At 34.9% G+C, this 20,003-nt stretch overlaps 1 pseudogene; it reads right to left on the reverse strand.

The window, feature by feature from the left end:
* LOC105179282 (ubiquitin C-terminal hydrolase 13-like) overlaps positions 1-20,003 on the reverse strand; it is a 217,139-nt pseudogene that overhangs the window by 162,041 nt on the left and 35,095 nt on the right.

The following is a 20,003-nucleotide window of genomic DNA, read 5'->3' on the forward strand; positions in this document are numbered from 1 at the left end:
ATTATGTTTGATACTTTAGGAAAAGATATTCCCACAATCCAGCACACGATCAACATAAGAATGAAATATGACTTGTGAAACATATATCTTGTAACTACAATATAGTGATTCTACCTAAGATGCAAATGCATATAGATAAATATTACTAATTAATATGAACACAATATTTACGAAAATGTACTTGAAGGCTATGCTGGTATTCAAAGAAAGATGGAATATCCGAGCAACGAAATAGCTTCCTTGTTTGAGCAGGCAGTGACTTTTGATACCAGACAATGTCCCCATTCTCTAGCTGTAATAAAAAAAAATTAGAAAGTTATCAAAATACAATCTTTGTTCTGGCAAGATACTTGTGCTTGTGATTTCATATACCTGGTTGGATATAAATGTAAGTCCCGTGTCAATGTACGCACACATGATTGTGGGCTCAAACTTTATCTCTTGAGAAGCAAAAAACACAAGATATCTTCACCATTTAAAATGTATTTGGGCATTTTGTGAAAGATATCTTCAACATTTAAACGGTATTTGTGCATTTTATGAAAGATATCTTCACCATTTAAAATGGATATGTGCATTGTATTCCATATGCATAGCAATTTTTAAGTCCTTGTAAAGAAATTGCATGTAACATGCGTTATGTTCATCTCCATGACATTTGACAGATGCAATAATAGCTACATTTAATGAAAACAGTTGCATGTGGGTTTCATTTTAAGTTGCAGCTAACAACAATCTATTAGGATTGTTACCAAGATGTAAAAATAAGCAAATACTGTCTCTTACATTTATATATTGGAACAAACCTCGAAGAATTCTATCTCTTCATCAGGAGCATAGCCTGCAAGTTGATTTAACTTCTCTAGAATATCGGATGACTTGTCATAGCTCTCGACAAAAAGTCTTCCAGCATATCTGGTATGAAATGAGAGTAGATTAAAGGCCAACACCATTCTTTTATCTTTACTTTTCAGGGAATTACTCGTGTCTATCTTTTCTATAGATATTTTCTCCACATAGAACCTCATGGGAAACAAGACAACAAGAAAAATACCTTAACTCCCCTTTCTCAGGCTCATAAAGCATAAAGAACAGTAAAATGTCATCACTTTCTTTATCAGGGAGAGGGCCGGCGCGTAAATTCTTAATCATAGTATAAAAATTTAATAACACCAATGATGTAAAGAAAGGCCTCCAAAGCTCATTTACGGCATACATTTGGAATTATCATGAGTTACCTCTGCACGCTCCATTTGTCATCATTGGGATTGTTACTTGATAAGCTCTTTAAATGGCTGACCTAATGTTCATACAATCATATGGCTGACATTCAAATTGTTAAGTTTCTTCAATTTAGTACCCATGTAAGTAACTCCAAAGTGGAAACGGTGTCGATCAAGATGAAAAGCAAAGTCAATCAACAAACTCTAATCATGCCTTCCACATATGTTTCTATCTGCAAGTTTTCTCTTTTTTTTTAATACTTATATATTTTTAGTTTTACAGACATTTCATATAAATGGGATGATTATACAATCCTTCATTAAAATTTGATGTAATTATACATAAATTGTTAGTAGTTTGAAAAATTATATTTAGTAATAATATCTTTTATTTTCATTCAATAATTGAATCCCTCTATTAGTCAAAATTCATAGAATTTTCTTATATATTAGTAAAAGATATTGAAATGGAAAACTATATTTATCCGCGAATGACTTACTACTTACTGCAGGTTAAACAAATTTTTCCTAGCAAAAAACCTTTATAAGGGTGAAGATATACCTCCTCACATGCATTAGTGTGTGTGAAGATGTATAAGACCAGTTTAAATAGAAAAAAATTATTTGTCCTACAATACTTCAGTAATAAGTCAATCAAAGATAAATCTGGATTTTTATTCAATTTTGTTCTTCTAATATCAGCACATTTTGTGAATTTTAACTAACGGAAAGAACTATTTGTTAGATGATAATAAAATCAGAAGTACTACATGTAATTTTTCAAATCACATAAAGTCTACGTATAATTATATCAAACTTAAAGAAAAGGCGGTCCAATTATCCCTAAATAAATACATATTTAATACTATAATGTAAAATATATTAGAATTGCGTTCAATGAATATCTTATTTTTTTAATTCTATTAAATAATCTGATAATTTAACTTATATATTTACTAAAGTATGATTAATAAATGATTTAGTATTTTTATGTTGTTCTCTACATTGAGATATAATACTACTTGTTCTTCTATTTTATTTTACATAATTAACAAAATAATAATTTAATTTGCTATAGCAGTATCTTAATTATTTCAAAATCGGTATGGTTTTATATTTAGAAATTTTTTTTTTCAATTACATATATATTTATATTATTAAATAATTTTGTTATATAATTAATTCAGAACAAAAAACATTTGTAGATAATCTTCTTTATAGTAATGAAAAAATCCAAGAAATACTGAATATTTTTTATATGTTTTATACTTTATCAATGAAATATGTAAATTAGCTAGTTATGTATAAACATTTACATAATTTAATTTGTATAATTACACATCTTTGCTAACTAAAATAATCTATTTTGTATAATTAGCATAAGTAAGAAGTTTTAAAGTTTTATATTTTCTATTAATCAATTAGTAAAAATATTTAAATATTATTATACATTCAATTTCATATTAAATGCCATTATACTTTCATAATTTATTAACTACTTTTGATTAAAAAAAATGTATATATATAAAAATATTTTTATGATTAAACATAAGGTAAATCTTTATTTTATTTGTGTAATATGTTCAATAAATATTCTTAAATACATTAATGTTTTAGAGTTATCTTCCCAATCAAAATTTTAAATTTTCTTAATAAATAATATTGAGTTCAAACTTAGTTTTTCCTTTTCAAGTTATGTCGAGCCCGAACTTGAGTTTGAATCTTAAAATTTTGTTGAACTCATACCCTAACAATTACCTAAAACAAAATAGAAAACAAGAAGCCAATGCTATATACTACCCAACACGACTCGAACTACATTTTCTATTATAATTCTTGTTGCATCTTCTATTTTGTTTCACAAATACATATCACGTGTATAAAGATTATGTTATTAATTTTATCTAGGGAAAATATTTTATACACGTCAAAATATATATGTGAAACTAAATAGAAGATGCAACAGGAGTACAAAATCCAATGTGAACACAATCAGGAAAAACTGCATAATGATGTGGCAAAAGTGATAACAAATATAATTAAGAAGCATAAGATGTTTACAGTGTAGGACTCCTCTAGGAGTGTCAATGGCCGATTAGGATGATGAGTTTTATTTTGGCGCTTTCCCCATAGCCAGAAATGCTGGAAGTACATTGGTGCAAGAAATTCTCTGGCAATCTCTTCCTGTCAATCATCTTCTATTTTAGCGTATACGAACATAGTACAAGTATGGAAAAATAACATTTTTCTTCCGATAAAATAAAGCCGTCCACTTTTGGTCCCATTGGCTAAGGGACTATCACTTTTGGTTACTAACTTTCAAAACATAGCACTTTTAGACTAAAGTGAGAGTCTTGTAACCAAGGGATCAAATGTGTAAAGGCCTAACGACCACGTGTTTTCATTAAAATATCTAACAGAAAGGTGTAATGAGACCAGAAGTGTTTTTCATAAGTTACAGGAACAAAAGTGAAAATTCCATAACCAATGGGACAAAAAGTAGAAAAATCCTAAATTACAATACGAAAAATATCATTTTTCCAACATAATACAAGTGACATAGTACAACTTTAATTACATTATGGATATTTAAGGAATAGTGGAATGTTAAATAGTTAAAATTACTAACTTCCTAGACGAAACATGTTATTTTCCCAACATAGTACAAGTAACAACAAGAATAACAACAACAACGCTACGCTATAGAATTTTTTTTTTGTGTCAACTTACCATATCATCTTTTTGAAATTAGTACTTTGCCAGATTTGATCGTCCTTTTATTGATTTTATGCCGCAAGAACATTGCATGTTGTGCATATGTGAAAAATATGACATGATATTTTTTCGATAAAAACTTGGTTGAGAAATAGTTATAAATGACAAAGTGTAAAATTTTGTAAAGTTAAGATGGCAACTTGACTGAAAAAAATTTAGATGCCAATGTATAAGAGCGGTCATAGTGCGGATCACAAAATATAATTAATCGAAAAGCTTTATGTCTAATACTGTAATGTCATACAACCTCAAGCATCATATTTATCCAAATAATTTAATAACTTATTTTTAAAATAAGAATAATTATCTATAAAATCTTAAAATATCCTATAAGACCTAGAAGCATAAGATGTTTCAATTAAACTTAGCCAAACACCCTCTAAGTTTCTTTTATAAAAGTAAAAATGACTTGAGCTATTGTTTTATCAAACCTTAAGATGCTGAGAAATATCTTTGTCATCAATGTCGCACAGTGTTTATCCTTGTCACTATCATGTATGTACACCAACATATAGGCATTAGACTGCCTCGTAAACTTGAGGGGGGCATTATCTGGATTTCTTGTCATTACATGCTGTCAAGACAAAAATGAAAAGGTAAGAAAGTATTAACAAGTTTTAACAAAAGTAGGAAAAATAAAAGCAAAACTTACTTCTTCTTTAACTCCATAAAGCTCGTCTAAAGCCTTTATTATGTTTTCTTTTGTCACTCGTTCATCATCGAGTTTATACCTGAAACCATTCAGAATGATTTTCTTTATATAGTTTGGAACGAGAGATCTACATGTAATCCATAAAACTCCATTGAATTTTTTTTGTATCAACTTACCATATCAACTTAGCGGAATTAGTACTTTGCCATGTGTGATCGTCCTTTTATTGATTTTATGGCAGAAGAACATTGCATGTTGTGCATATGTGAAAAATATCACATCACATAACTCCTTAAACATCACATGCGCACTGCATATGATGTTTTTTCGATAAAAAATTTGGTTGAGAAATAGTTATAAATAGCAGAGTGTAAAATTTTGAAAAATTAAGATGGTAAGTTGACACAAAAAAAATTTAGATGCCAATGTATAAAATCGGTCATAATGCAGATGACAAGATATAATTAATCCAAAAGCTTATTATGCCTAACACTGTAATGTCATACAAGCTCAAGCATCATATTTATCCAAATAATTTAAGAACCTATTTTTAAAATATGAATAAATATCTATAAAATCTTAAAATATCTTATAAGATCTAGAAGCATAAGATGTTTCAATTAAACTTAACCAAACACCCTCTAAGTTACTTTTATAAAAGTAAAAATGACTTGAGCTGATTTTTTATCAAACCTTAAGATGCTGAGAAATATCTCTGTCATCAATGTCGCACAGTGTTTTATCCTTGTCACTTTCACGTATGTACACCAACATATAGGCATTAGACTGCCTCATAAACTTGAAGAGGGCATTATCTAGATTTGTCGTCATTACATGATGTCAAGACATAAATGAAAAGGTCAGAAAGTATCAACAAGTTTTAATAAAAGTAGGAAAAATTACTTCTTCTTTACCTCCATAAAGTTCGTTTAAAGCCTTTATTATGTCTTCTTTTGTCACTCATTCATTGTCGAACCTATACCTGAAACCATTCAGAATGATTTTCTTTATGTAGTTTGCAACGAGAGATCTACATATAATCTATTGCTAAAAGCAGAAAATTTACATTTTTACGTCTCGAGAAAATAGCATTTTTGGTCCCATATGTTTGGGCCTTTTACAAATAGTCCCATTTGTTGTGATTCTCTCACATTGCAACCCATAAGTTCAAAATTTTCTCATTTTTAGTCCTCATCATACTTTTTTGTCCAATAATTAATGGAGCTGTTAGAAGGTTTTTAAGGGGGACTATGAGGGTTCCACTAATTATTGGACGAAAAATGTACTAAAGGACTAAAATTTAGAAAATTTTCAACTTATGGGATACAATGTAAGAAAATCGTAATAAATGGGACTAAAGTGAAAAAGGCCCTAACATATGGGACCAAAGATACAATTTTTCCTTACATCTCACAAGTTAGTCTTTGGCAATATCTGGTCCCATTGTTTTCGAAATCACCATATTGCATTCCATAACCCCAAAAAGTTTGGAATTTGCATGCCAAGCCTTAATTCTATTAAATTTATTTCATAAAAAATTTAATAGTGTACAAAAATCGCAAAGAGGCTAACTTGTAGGACGTGAATCAATTTTTTCCTAAAAAGCATTAGTTAATGACCTAATAAAAACTTAGTGTGTAAATGAAGCTCGTTAAGTTTAAGCTTCTCAGACTATACGAAGCTAATGAACATTTAAAAATATACAATTGCAATTTTTTATGGATTAAATTCCATAACTAACTCAATACCACTGGATGGATAGAGTTGGCCTTATGACAACATCATAGTATCTGCCGTGCACACCACCACTATGGACCAAAACACTGCAAATAATGAAAATAGTCAGAATGAAAATGTAACCGAAAGTTTTGCAAGTGTGAAGAATAAGAAAATTTAGAGATATTGCAATTTGAATAAGAAAATAATCCCAATGGTCAATTTTCACTGGAAAAAATTTTTTGTCCTATATTTTTTGAATTTTGGCATATTAGTTCTTTATCTTACTAGACTTGCAAAATAGGTCCGCTTTCTACTTTTTAACAATTTTGGTCCATACCAATGCGAGCCAAAGTATTTTTTGAAACCTAGATGACTGGACGTCGTATGTCAACAAACATTGGACTAAGATGCAATCCCTTGTGGAGAAGCTCTGAGACCCCAATGATGATCTTTAAAGCAGATGTGCATTGACGTAATCCTTCGGTCCCCTCATCCCTCCTTCGACCTGTTTATCACAAACTCTAAATGGGCTTAAGAAGACCGTTTCATGAGTTGATAAAATGGTTGAACCAATACGAGGCAGCGATTGAAGAATCTGCACTGTCGGTATTAAATTTGGAGGCTTCAACCTCAAGAGCGCAAGGCAAGGGAGACATACGCCAAATGAGAAAGAAGGATGAAGCTAAGTCTGACATTGCAAGCATTTTCAGCGCTACTGTCGCCTTGATGGGCGAGGGTAGGAGAAAACATTGCTAAAAGGCATTAGAAGAGGGAGTGTCGTGAACTCCCCTTCACCCAACTATGGAATTTGTTGAGAAAACATGATTACTATTCTTATTTCCAAGTGTTGGACACTTGCTCTTGAAACGCATTTCCACAAATGATTGGTAGAAATGAAAGGGAATAGAACGCTAAGTGAAGTAGTCTTAAAGCTAAGGAATAGCTAGGCCATTACTAGAAAAACAATAAGACTAAATAGACTTAGCTAATAGTATTCATGTCAAAATAGTATACGATAATGTAACTCAACGTGATGAAGTCGTTAGTCAACTGTTGGACAAATTAGACTACAAAACTTGATCAATAAAAGATTCTTTTGGGTCGCTGAGTTATTATCGTACTGCATAATTGGAGTATGCATGCTCAAAACAAATGACTAAAACGGTAGAACATAACTTACAGAGAGTGGCATGCATGAGCTAGGGCCATATCCCTCGAGATAGGATGAGTAGGTTGGGAGATTCAAAGAGTCTAACAATAGATGATTTGAGTTTACAAACTTGTGGATCCTTTTCGAGAAGGAAGAAAGCCGTGAAAGCACTTTGTGGGACAAAGAATGCTTTATAAAATGATCTATTGGATTGGATCCAAAATGGACATCTGTAAGTTACTAAATACACAAATGCAAGTAGAGGGTTCACAAGTTCAAGAACTTATAGAAAGTTTGGACAAATTAGACTTGAGGTGGAGAACCAAACTTGTTATGGAGAGAAACCCCTCGATGGGATCAAGGTGATATTTCGCTCATATTTCGCAGCTAATCGTTGTAGTTCGTGACATTGAATTTGTTAGTCTACATTATCATGGTTAAAGGGTTCTTAGATATTTTCTAGAAAATAAAAAATTAAATAATAATCAGCAAATGATTGAAATATTATAAATTAAGGGCCTTCGCGTTAATGTACAAAAAAGTCACATGATTCTCTCATGATCAGCTTCTGATTAGGAGGGACAGATACCGATGAAGTATTTGGGACTCCCCCTTATATCGTTGTGACTTACTCTTTTGCATTGTATACTCCTGCTTGACAAACTTGATCAGCGTATCAAGGGTTGGAAAGGTACGTTTTTATCATATGCTGGACGAGTACAATTTATTAAATCTATTCTTACTGCTCTTGGTGTATATTGGACTTCTGCTTTTATTTTGCCTAAGGGTGTCACTCGGGAGGTAGAAAAGCGACTGAGGGCTTTCCTATGAAGGATTCAACTTCCGTAAAAATGCGAAGGTTGCTTGGGATTGTGTATGTCGACCTATTAATGAAGGTGGTCAAGGCAACCAAGACATCACTGCTCTCAACCGTGCTCTTATGGGAGTTAAACTGTGGCAAGTTATTCGGTGTAATAGGGCATATGACTGGGTAGATTGGATCTATTACATGAGACTGTGAGATATTTCTATCTGGATGGTATCAAATCGAAGGGGTTCATGGGGCTGGCGAAATCTCCTCCATCTTCGGCCCCTCATTCGACCGTTTGTTGAGTATGTTATTGGAGATGGGGCTATGTTCTATTTATGGCAGGATCCTTGTCATGAGTTAGGCCCATTTATTCGACAGTTTCCAAATGTTCCTAGCCTTATGAATACATGGCTGACAGAGACAGTTGTTTCAGGTGATTCAACTCACACTTCGCTTCCCTTGGCCTAACCGCTCGTGGCCTAGCAGATGGAGGGGCAAGCACATGATATATGCGTCCTATCATGCCTTACTTGGTTCCTTGATTTATCACATCTAGCGTGAGCGTAATCTTCGACTTTTTTATGGGAGCCATCGTGATTCACGGACTTTGGGTATACTTATTCTTGACGATGTGCGATAGAGGATTCTTACTGTTCAACTGCCTTATGCTGTTAGCAGATGCACATTTTATCGTTTATGGAGGATTCCTTGGTTTTTCGAGGAATCTACCTAATTGATGCTTGTTGTACTGTACTTATGTACCCCCTCTACTTAATGAAATTTACATTTACCAAAATATTATGAATTAAGCTTAAAGACTTGGTTTATACGAAAGCCCACCACTCTCCCACTATTTATACGAAAGTCCACCACTCTCAAGTTGGGTTTCAGGAGTAATATTTCCTAGTAAGCTTAGGATCCACAAGCGAATTTGCCATGCCCCACTTTTACGATTCAAATGCCAAAGGCCTCGTGGGAGGTATCCAATACCATTTTCATTCCATGAGATTCCCAAGATCCTTTACCTCACCTATTCACATGATTCCGAGACTCCAAGTGAATCATGTTACTCGATGTTAGGCCCCACCCATTTACCAAATTACATTTCATTCGTCGTCCCCCACGACTCGTGAGACAGGAAAACGGTGAACATGTTCCTTTGTTCACAATAATGGTGCAGCTTTCCTCTATCCTAAATGTATCATGACTCATGAGACCACACTTAGCTATCGGTAGCTTCCTCACCACATTGCTGTGGATGGAAGGCTTGGACGGATCAAAACCATTTGGATCGAAGTCCATTATAGGCCTAATATTTGACTTGGTCCAACCAAGTGAGAGTTAATATTGAGTTTTTAGACCGAGACCTCATCACATATTAACATTGCATGCACAAATATAAAATATTTAATGCATTAAGTAAACGCATCGCATGCAATGAAACCTAGCAACCCCTGTTGGATGATCAAGAGCCCAACCTATGTGACTCACTGAGTCTAAGGACTATCTAAGGTGACCCTATGCTATTACAATAGTGATTTACCCATCAACATATAAATGGGCCTTCAAACTCCTTCCTTCTTCGCGGGCCTTCATCTCCATAGGCTTGCCTTTACATAGAAATTATAAAACCTCACCGAAAACCAATGTTACTATCATTACAATTGAAACAAGAAATCCTGATCAAAACCGGGGGAGTACATAAGGGGGATGAGAGCAAGCCTTATTGTTCCAAGGCATAAAAAGAGAGAGAGGAGAAAATAAATCACAAGGGTACACAGACCCACCCAAAAAAATAAAAAGCCATACATGCAGTCTAAGGCTCCGTGATCATCCACTAACATTCAACTACCACATAATCACAATTAATCATGCTAGATAAAAAAAAAATGAACATCCCAAGAAAAATAACATGATATCCAATATCACGACAAACAATTATATGCAGAAAACAACAAGTTTAATATTTACAATTTAAAAGGATCACAGAGTTTCATGCATCCAACCAAATTAATTAAAGCAATTTAATTTAGAGAAAATCTAATATTATCCAAAATTAAATTAGAAAAAATAAATATCTTTAAGAAAATAGAAAATCCAATTTTTCGGAAGACCCAGACGTGCGAACAAGCGGATGGCATTAGTCGGGCTAACTCGCTGGCAGCCCCGCCAACGTGGGCATGTCTTTCCGACCTGCGGTAGACGCTTGCCGCACATTAGGTCATTGACTGCCGACGTTCAGGGCCGGGAGCCAAGGATGACGGCCGTTTTCACTGGGCTGTCGGGATCATTTTCAGGGATGCGGACGACGAGCAAGGCAACGGCCGCTGACGACGGACGCGGACGAGACGTGTTAGGTTTTCGTTGTATCACGCACGGCACCATTCCTTTCCTATGGTGGCGGGAAGTGGTGCGGCGCGCGCATGCTCGTCGGGCACACGTCCTGTGGGGGCGCGCGCACACTCGCCCTGTGGGGGTCGGGCGCCGGGCCAGTTTTGATTTGGGACTTGGCCATTTTTTTAGGACAAGAACGAAATAAGACACACGAGTTGCGGGTGACGGTGCTCGCGCTTTGATAGCCTCTGGGCCATTACGAACAAAAGAAGGAGGACCGGAAAAATTATAAAATCCAATTTTTCGGAAGAAACGGTAAAAAACGGCCTAGCAAAAAATGGAATACGGAAGAAACAGTAAAATATTCTTTTATTTCTACACGTTATACTAAAAATAAAAGTAAATATTTTACCGGAAAATTTAATTTTCTTAAAATACTTAAATCATCCAAAAAATTACAAAAATTGTAAAAGTTAATTTTCTCATATAATTATACAAGAGTAGGCAAAATGAATAACATGCTTCAAAAGCAATAAAATCACGTTATAATGCTTATTCACATCGAACCGAGCAGTGATACCACTTGAAAGCAACAAAAATCCGAGTGGATAGGCCCGAGAATGCGCAAGCGAAAGCCGTAAATAAAAATTAACAAATTAAAAATCAAATTAAATAAATCATGCTTCGAAGGGTGTACACTTGGAGTTCCTTGGCATTCGATGTAGTTAATTAAGTAAACAATAAACTAAAACAGTGCTTATGGTAAAATTAAAACTAGAAGATGCAAGAAACGTAAATCAAGAATTACCTTTGCCTTATTTACTTCGAACTTTCTTTCGTTGAAGCTCTCTAAAGACACGTCTACACCACACCGGAATATGGAATCTCTTAATTCAATTTGCTGAAAATGAATAAGGGAGAAAAGATCACACCAACTATGTAGAAACAGGGAGAGGCCGATTTGGAGCTCTAGGGTAGGAACTTAGTGTTTGTGTTGAGTTATGTTATTAGTTATTCCAAATAACTAATATATATACCTTGTATGAATGTACTGAAATGTGTCGAGGTTCATTCTACAATCCAAAAGGTAATATATTCTTTATACCAAATAAAGAATGGCTAACATAGCACTTTCCAAACTGATAATTGCTAGGCAATTTTTCAACAAGCTTAGTTTAGGGTGTTTTTGGTCGATTTTATTAAGATAAAAATACAAGGCCCAATTAATTTTAATTAAATCTAATTTAATTAAAATCTACCTAATTAAGTTCATCATATATTTAACTCAATTAAATACATGAGCCCAATAAGCCTTTATTAATTTATATGTTTGACTTATTAAATAATAAAGGCAAGCCCAATATAAATTAATCCTAGTAATTTATCCTTGGGCTGCATCCAATGGATCTCTGTTATTTGTAAGTAATGCAATTACTTATTGAATTAATTCCTTATTCCTTCTTGGTAATTTGTGTGTCTCTTTAGGTTCACCTTTCAGCTAGGCTTGGGCTAGTGTCAAACATTATTATTAATTAAATCTAATTTATTTAATAATTCTTGATCAACCCTTGATTAAGAAAGCCCATCACCATGGATGGTCGTCTAGCAACAGTCCATAGGACTAGAGACTAGGCGAATATCCATGTGAACTTTTAGGCTCTCGAGTCCATACGGGTATCGTCCTTCCATCTATCATCTCCCGGCATTATTTTAGGGCATGGAATTTGGTGTAGGCTCCCATTCTAGACTAGGTGTCTATGCTTACTACTTGAGATCGCGTTATGCCAAATTGCTCGACATAGGAAAGGACTTAATTAAGTGGGCTTTAATTAAATTGTATATAATTATTTGGGGCTGGTATTTTAATTAATTAAAATCGGCCCAAGCTCATTAATTAAGTTGGTGGAAATAATTGAAAAAGAAAATTATTGACTAACAAAATTATTTTTGAAAAATGCCATGTTAGTCATCCTTTATTTGGAATAAAGGATTATTACCTTTTGGATGATTAAATGAACCTAGACATATTTAATGCATCCATTCAAGGTATATATATATATATATATATATATATATATTAGTTATTTGGAATAAGTAATGCATACATAATAAATAAAGAAAATAATTTCTTCTTCCCCCTATTCATTCCACTCGGCCAAACCCCCCCTCTTGTGCACACTTGGTGTATTCTTCTCCTTAATTCTTTTCTATCAAATTGAAATGAGGAATCCCAAGTTCCGGTGTGGTGTGGATGCGACTTTAGAGGATCTCTACGTTGACGCCTTGGGTGAACAAATCAAACGGAGAAGGTTTGAATTAATTAAGAAAAAGGTAATTCTTGATTTACGATTTTTTGTTCCTCCCATTTTTTACTATACCAATAGCCCCATTAATTTTATTGTCGTTTAGCTTTATTAACTACATCGAACGAAGGGGAACTCCAAGGGTACACCCCTTGGAATTTATGATTTCGTTGCAATTTCATTTTATTTTACGCAATTTATTTTAACCGCTTCCGCTTGCGCATTCCCGGACTGATCCACTCACACGTAGCGGTGCTTTTCAGTTATGTAAATAAACAAAATTCGTGAGCACAATAAATACAACTACCAAATAATGAACACTCACTTTATTCTTAAACAATGTTACAATTACACCAAAATTGTCAGAATATATTACATAAAGATCAATCTAATTGATTTTTTGGTCACTTATCCTAACAAACTCCCACTTGACTCTAAAGCCAATCACTTATTATCCTCGAACCTGTCTTTCAAGATGCTGAGAATTTAGCAATCTGCGACACTGGCTTGGTCAATGGATATGCTATATTTTCTGCTGATATGACTTGGTCCATCCGAACGTCACCTCTTCCCTCCATCTCCCTAAGTAGATGGTAATGTCTAAGAATGTTCTTGGATCTGTGATGAGATCTCGGTTCCTCCGCTTGCGTTATAGCCCCGTTGTTATCACCGAAGATAAGCACTGGGTCGGCAATGCTAGGCACTACACCCAAATCTTGGATAGAGTTTTTTCATCTAAACTGCCTTCTTAGTTGCTTTTGAAGGCGCTATGTACTCAGGTTCAGTGCTGGAATCCACTGTGGTATCTTGTTTGGACCTTTTCCATGCGACTACACCACCATTCAGCCTGAATACATACCCTAATTGAGACTTGGCATCATCCTCATCAGAGTGGAAGCTATTGTCATTGTAGCCTTCCAGAATTAACTCTCCACCACCGTAAACCAAGAACGTATCTTTAGTCCTTCTCAGGTATTGAAGTATGTTCTTGATTGCAGTCCAGTGAGCCTCACCCGACATGCCTGATATTTGCTTGTTATGCTCAAAGCAAAAATGACATCTGGTCTTGTGACTGCTTCTTGGACAGCTTATTTAATAACTATAATAAATCTAAATTCCTCATCAGTCTTAGGAAACTGTTTCTTGGACAGCTTAACCCCATGCCTCATAGGAAGGAATCCTCGTTTAGAGTTTTTCATCTTGAATATCTTGAAGTCTTTCTCAACATACGAGGTTTGGGTAATTCCTAACATTCTTTTAGATCTATTCCAGATAATCTTGATCCCTAAGATGTAGGAAGCCTCAACCAAATCCTTCATGGAGAATTGTGTGGACAATCATACTTTAGTGTCGCCTAACATCTTAACATCACTCCCAATGAGCAGGATGTCGTCCGCGTAGAGCACGAGGAACGCAATTGAGCTCCCACTGACCTTGTTGTATACACAATGCTCAACATCGTTCTTGATGAAATCATAATCCTGTACGACCTCATCAAAATGGATATTCCAACTTCGGGAAGCTTGTTTGAGACCATAGATGGACCTTTGTAGATGGAAAACCTTCGGCTCTTCTCCAACAGATGTGAAACCGTCAGATAGAGTCAAAAGCCTCAACTATGGATTCGGGTTGATCCATATAGATGTCTTCCTCAACAAAACCATTAAGGAAAGTTGTTTTCACGTCCATCTGCCATATTTCATAGTCATAACATGCAGCTATGGCAAGCATAATCTGAATGGACTTGACCATTGCTATGGGCGAATAGGTTTCCTCAAAATCGACCCAGGTCGTTGAGTATACCTTTTCGCCACAAGCCTGGCCTTAATGGTAATAACCTCCCCGTCAGCTCCAAGCTTATGTTTGTAGACCCATTTACAACCAACAGGTTTAACACCCTTGGGTGAGTCTACCAAAGTCCAAACATTATTTGAACTTATAGAGTGCATCTCGGGTTTCATGGCCACAATTCATTTTTCTGAATAAATGTCCGACATCAAATTGACCAGTCAAACATAAAAATCCCTACCTCTCAGGTTGTTGGGACAATCTGACAGACTTTCGGAGGACAGGAATATCATTAGTGGGAACTATAGGTGTAGATGATGTCACTACATCCATTGAGGTGTTGCCTCACTAGATTCTTCAAGGAGTTATTCCTCACGTTGGGTATCCACTGAAAAATCTTTTTTCAAGAACACTGCATTTCACGAGACAATAACTTGTTGTTCGGAGGTATCATAGAAATAGTACCCCAGTTTCCTTAGGATAACCACGCACCTGCACAAACTAGACCTCGAGTCCAGTTTGTCTCCCACTAGGCTCTAAATGTATGCAGGTCTACCCCACACTTCAAGTACTTGTAGGACGCAGGCTTGCCGTACAATATCTGATACGGAGTTTGGGCCATGGTTTTAGAAGGCGCCATGTTCAACAACTTGATTGTCGTGTCAAGAGCATATCCCCAGAAGAATAAGGATAGTTCGGTAAAATTCATCATGGACCAAACCATGTCCAACAAGGTTCAATTCCTCCTTTCAGAAACATCGTTAAGTTGTCACATTCCAAGAGGGGTCCACTGAGAGAATTTCATTCTCTTTTAGGTAATCTATGAATTCCCCTCTTAAATAGTCACCACCTCTGGCTTGTGTATTTAGTGGCCCACAAACGTCTTGGTCATCTTCTCTTTTAGATAAGACTTACAGGCTGGTAGGTGACCCAAATCATCTATCTCTAAACTTTTTGAGCCTACCAACCTTTTAATCCTATCGTGAGAGATGTGACCTAGCCTTGCATGCCAAATCTGCGTGTTTTCTTCATTTTTTCTTTTACATTTATTTTGAGCAGTCATGAAGAAATCATTCTATCCTAACATGATCACTAACAACTAAGTAGACTCTCCCTACAGCTTTAGTAGGAACAACCTTGCCATCAACAAGCTTCAGGACCACGTCGTCTCTACTTAGCTTTCTGCTTCTTTTCTGCTCCAGCAAATCAGTGCAGCTGTGAGCTCTATAGCCGGTATCTAATACCCAAGAAGCAGAGTTAGTTATCATGTTAACCTTAACAATAAATATACCTGCACTGGAAAGGAGCTTGGGGCACTACCTCTTCTAATGGTCCTTTTCTCGGCAATGCATACAGACTTCATTTGCATTTATTGACTTAGAACCCACCTTTCCTTCGTTAGAAATGGTGACCAGGAAAGCCACTTGGATTGGGGCTTCTCGAAATCATTTAGCAATCTTTACGAATGTGATATTATCTTAATGATTGTATCAAGCATTTATCTATGGCACCATGTGTTTGTTGTGCTTACTATTTATGGTGAATAGGATTTTAACGTCACAACAAATGCCCACGGACCAATTGAATAACCCATGTAGTTTGGTTGCGCATTGGATGGCAGCCATAAACCACCTTTTGAGGATTGATCTGAAACGTTCCAAGTCGGGAATCTTGTGACTGGGCATCAAGAGTCCTATAGAGACTTGCACTAAGTATTGCGTTCATTAGATGAGTGTCGTATTTCATCAGCGACAGACATGGGATGCCTATGCAATTTTAGTGGATTAATTGACAATGTTGTTAACTGATTGATTTGACTTGCAAGAATCATCATATGGAAGCCTAGGAGGCTTGGTCGATGTGACTTGAATTCCCAGCTCCAATAGTACATGGTTAGTCCTTGGACTTAAGGAATCATACCAGTTGTATACATATGATGGCTATATCTTAGATCTGGCGAGAGATGATTGCGCCTTCGATGTCGTCATTATAAACCATTTCTAGTGTAGCTGGATTATATATTGAGGATGGTGGATTTCAAGATAGAATCTGTCCCCTATCAGTATATGATGAATATATCTCCTATGCGCTTTGAGATGGCTTAGACACTCTAAGTTTATGGCTATAGTGATTGGTCGAATAGAAAATGATTTCCTTTATTAATCAATAGAGTAAGCGCATCTCAAGTATTCAGCATAGTTGCCTAGTCCAGGATGGGAACCTACGGCAAATTCTATGCCCTAGTCTAAGGCGGGGAGATGGTCGACGGAAGGACCGTACCTGTATGGAACTTGAGAGTATAAATGTTCACACCAACATTCACCTAGTCTCTAGTGCCATGGACCGTTTCTAGACGACCACCCATGATAACGGGCACTTCTGATTAATGGTTAATTGAAAATAATTAATTAAATTAGATTTAATTAATTATTTATGTTTAACACAATGCCCAAGTCTAGTTGAGAGTGACCTAAAGAGTCATAAATAAATCACTATGGAATTGGTGGAATTAATTTAGAATTAATTCAAGAAAAAATAAATTAATTTAATCAAATTAAATTAATTCAAGGAGAATATATATAAATGATTGGATCATTCATTTAATAATCTATTTGATGGATGACTCATGAATTAATTAATTTTGGGCTTAATACCTTTAATTTTATTGGATTAATTTATTTGGTTTGTCTTAAATAATTGATTGAATCAATTAATTAGAGTTTGGGCTTAGATTTATTTAATCAGATTAAATGAATCTTTGGACTTAGATGGGCTAAAATTAATTTAAATAATTATTATCCAGTGGACTTTGGTTGGACTTAATTTAATTTGATTAAATCAAGTCCGGTCCATACTTAAAGTCCAAGATCATTTGAGGGAGGTTGGAGCAAGTTAAGAAGGAGTTGAAACTCCTCACCATGATGAAGATAATTGAGTGGCTATTTTATCATAGTTGAAGGTTATATGCATGTGTGTGTATAGGTTGCCTTAGAGGCAAACTTAATAGTTAGTGAATTTTGAATTCAGTTGTATGTAATATACAAAACTACACACATATCATGTATAACCAGCACCTAAGCCAAGAAAGTTGCTCTCTTTGCTCTCCAAAAATGTTCTCCTTTTTGTTCTATATTGAATTTGGATTAAATTTAGAACATAAAATATTTCGAAAGCACTAATAAATAGTGTTAGTTTGGAATTTTTTTTCTTCTTGTTTTTTGTTCTATTTAGCAATAGAAAAAGAACTATATCTAATTCTTAGTGTGGCGTGGAAAAATTAGGGGTGTTCTAATTTGGATTCTAAAGTGAAGGGGGGAACGTAAAGGGAACAATGCACGTTGCTGCTCAACTATAGAAATAAAAGGTAAAGTTTCATGTTCTGTTTCTATGCTTTTTGTTTCATCCTCTAAGCCACTTGTCTAGCATGTTTATTTATTTGTTATTATTCTTTTGACAAACACCGAGGACATTCCTTAGATTTCTAGGCCAATCATTATAGTTCATTCCATTAAATTTATTTGTCTCAAAAATCATGGTTAACGGATTCTTAGACATCAACTTTCAAAATATAAAGCAGAAATTAGCAAATTGATTATAACATTAAATACAAGTTAAGACTTGGTAGTTAGTCATTAACCTCTCCTACTATTTCTTCAATATCCCACCACTCTCAACTGGGGATTTGAAAAACTATTTCCTAGTGGGTTTGGGATCCACAAACACAATTCTCCATGTCACGCTTTTTCGCTTCACAAGGAAAAAGGTTTTGTGGGAGGTAATCATTACCTTTCTCATTCAATGAGATCCCCAATATACTTTTGCCTCCCCTTTTCACGTATCTCGAGGACTCCAAGCGAATCACATTACTCAGTGTCAGGCCTCACCCATCAACCAAATGAATATCTCAACTGTTGCCCCATATGATTCGTGAGATAGAGAAACATGAGCATATTCCATTTGTTCACAATAATAGTGTAGCTTTCTTCTATTCCAAATGTGCCACGACACGTGAGAGCACAAAATGGTAGAAGTAGCATCCATACTACATTATCGTGGATGGAAGGCTTGGAATTATCAAACCATTTGATTTAATTCTATTTTGGGTCTAACATTTACTTGCACCATCCAAGTGAGAGTTCAAGTTTGTCTGACCGAGACCTCAGCATTATAACATTTTGCATGATAAAATTTTAATGATTGAGTATAAACACATTCCAAACACATCATACATCAAAACTTAAAACATTTACCACATGCAAAAACAAGCCTAGCACGTCCCTGTTGAATTATCACAAGCCCAATTCTAAGTGACCCACTAAACCTCCATTGAGTATATGGTCAATATAGGGTGTAGCCTAACTATTACAAAATAGTAACCCATTATCATTCTAATGGGTCTTCCTTCTTCTTCTGTCGTGAACTCCGTCCAACAAACCTAGGCCTTCATCTCCTCGGAAGCTTATATTTATTCAAAATAAATAAAACCTCATATTCCTAACTATACTTGTTACAACTGAAAATAAAAACCCCAATCAAAAGTTAGGGAGTACAAAAGGAGGGAGAAGCAAGCCTTATTATTCCAAGGCTAAAAACGAAAGAAGGAATTAAAACAAAGAGGCACGTTGGCGTCACCCAACATAAAAGTAAACCATACATTCGGCCAATGGGCTTTGTTATCATCCCAATTGTTTATCAAAAAACCAATAATTAGCACATTTGTATCAAATATAAACATGCTAAACAAATAAACACAATCCATATATTTAACAATTGATATCCAATATCAAATAGAAAAATAAAACATAATTAAATGCAGAAAATAACATTCTAATAATGCAAATAAAAAAATGAATATCATCCATACATCCGATGTACAATTTTTGTTTGTTTGTTTGGAAAACATTTCCAATTAATTTAAGGCACAATTTAATTTCAGAAAAATCTAATTTAACAAAAAATCAAAATTTGTCAAAAATTAGCAGAAATGTGGAAAATTAAATTTTCAAAGAATAACGGCCTAGCCGTTAAAATAGCAGACAACCATCTACTTCCGGCCGTGCTCGCGTGTGTGCAGGTAGGGGCCGCGCGCGCTCTCTGCAGGGTGGCCAATGATTGGCCGGCAGGCAGCAATAGTTGTAGCACTCCATTTTTTAATTTTAAAAAAATGCATAGATATCCATAATCTAAAAGCAAAATATACATATTTTTTAAATATATAATAATGCCTCAAAGCTATAAAACATGCTTT

The sequence above is a fragment of the Sesamum indicum genome, linkage group LG13 (assembly GCF_026168435.1).
Source record: "Sesamum indicum cultivar Baizhima isolate 11 linkage group LG13, ASM2616843v1, whole genome shotgun sequence".
Classification (NCBI taxonomy): domain Eukaryota; kingdom Viridiplantae; phylum Streptophyta; class Magnoliopsida; order Lamiales; family Pedaliaceae; genus Sesamum; species Sesamum indicum.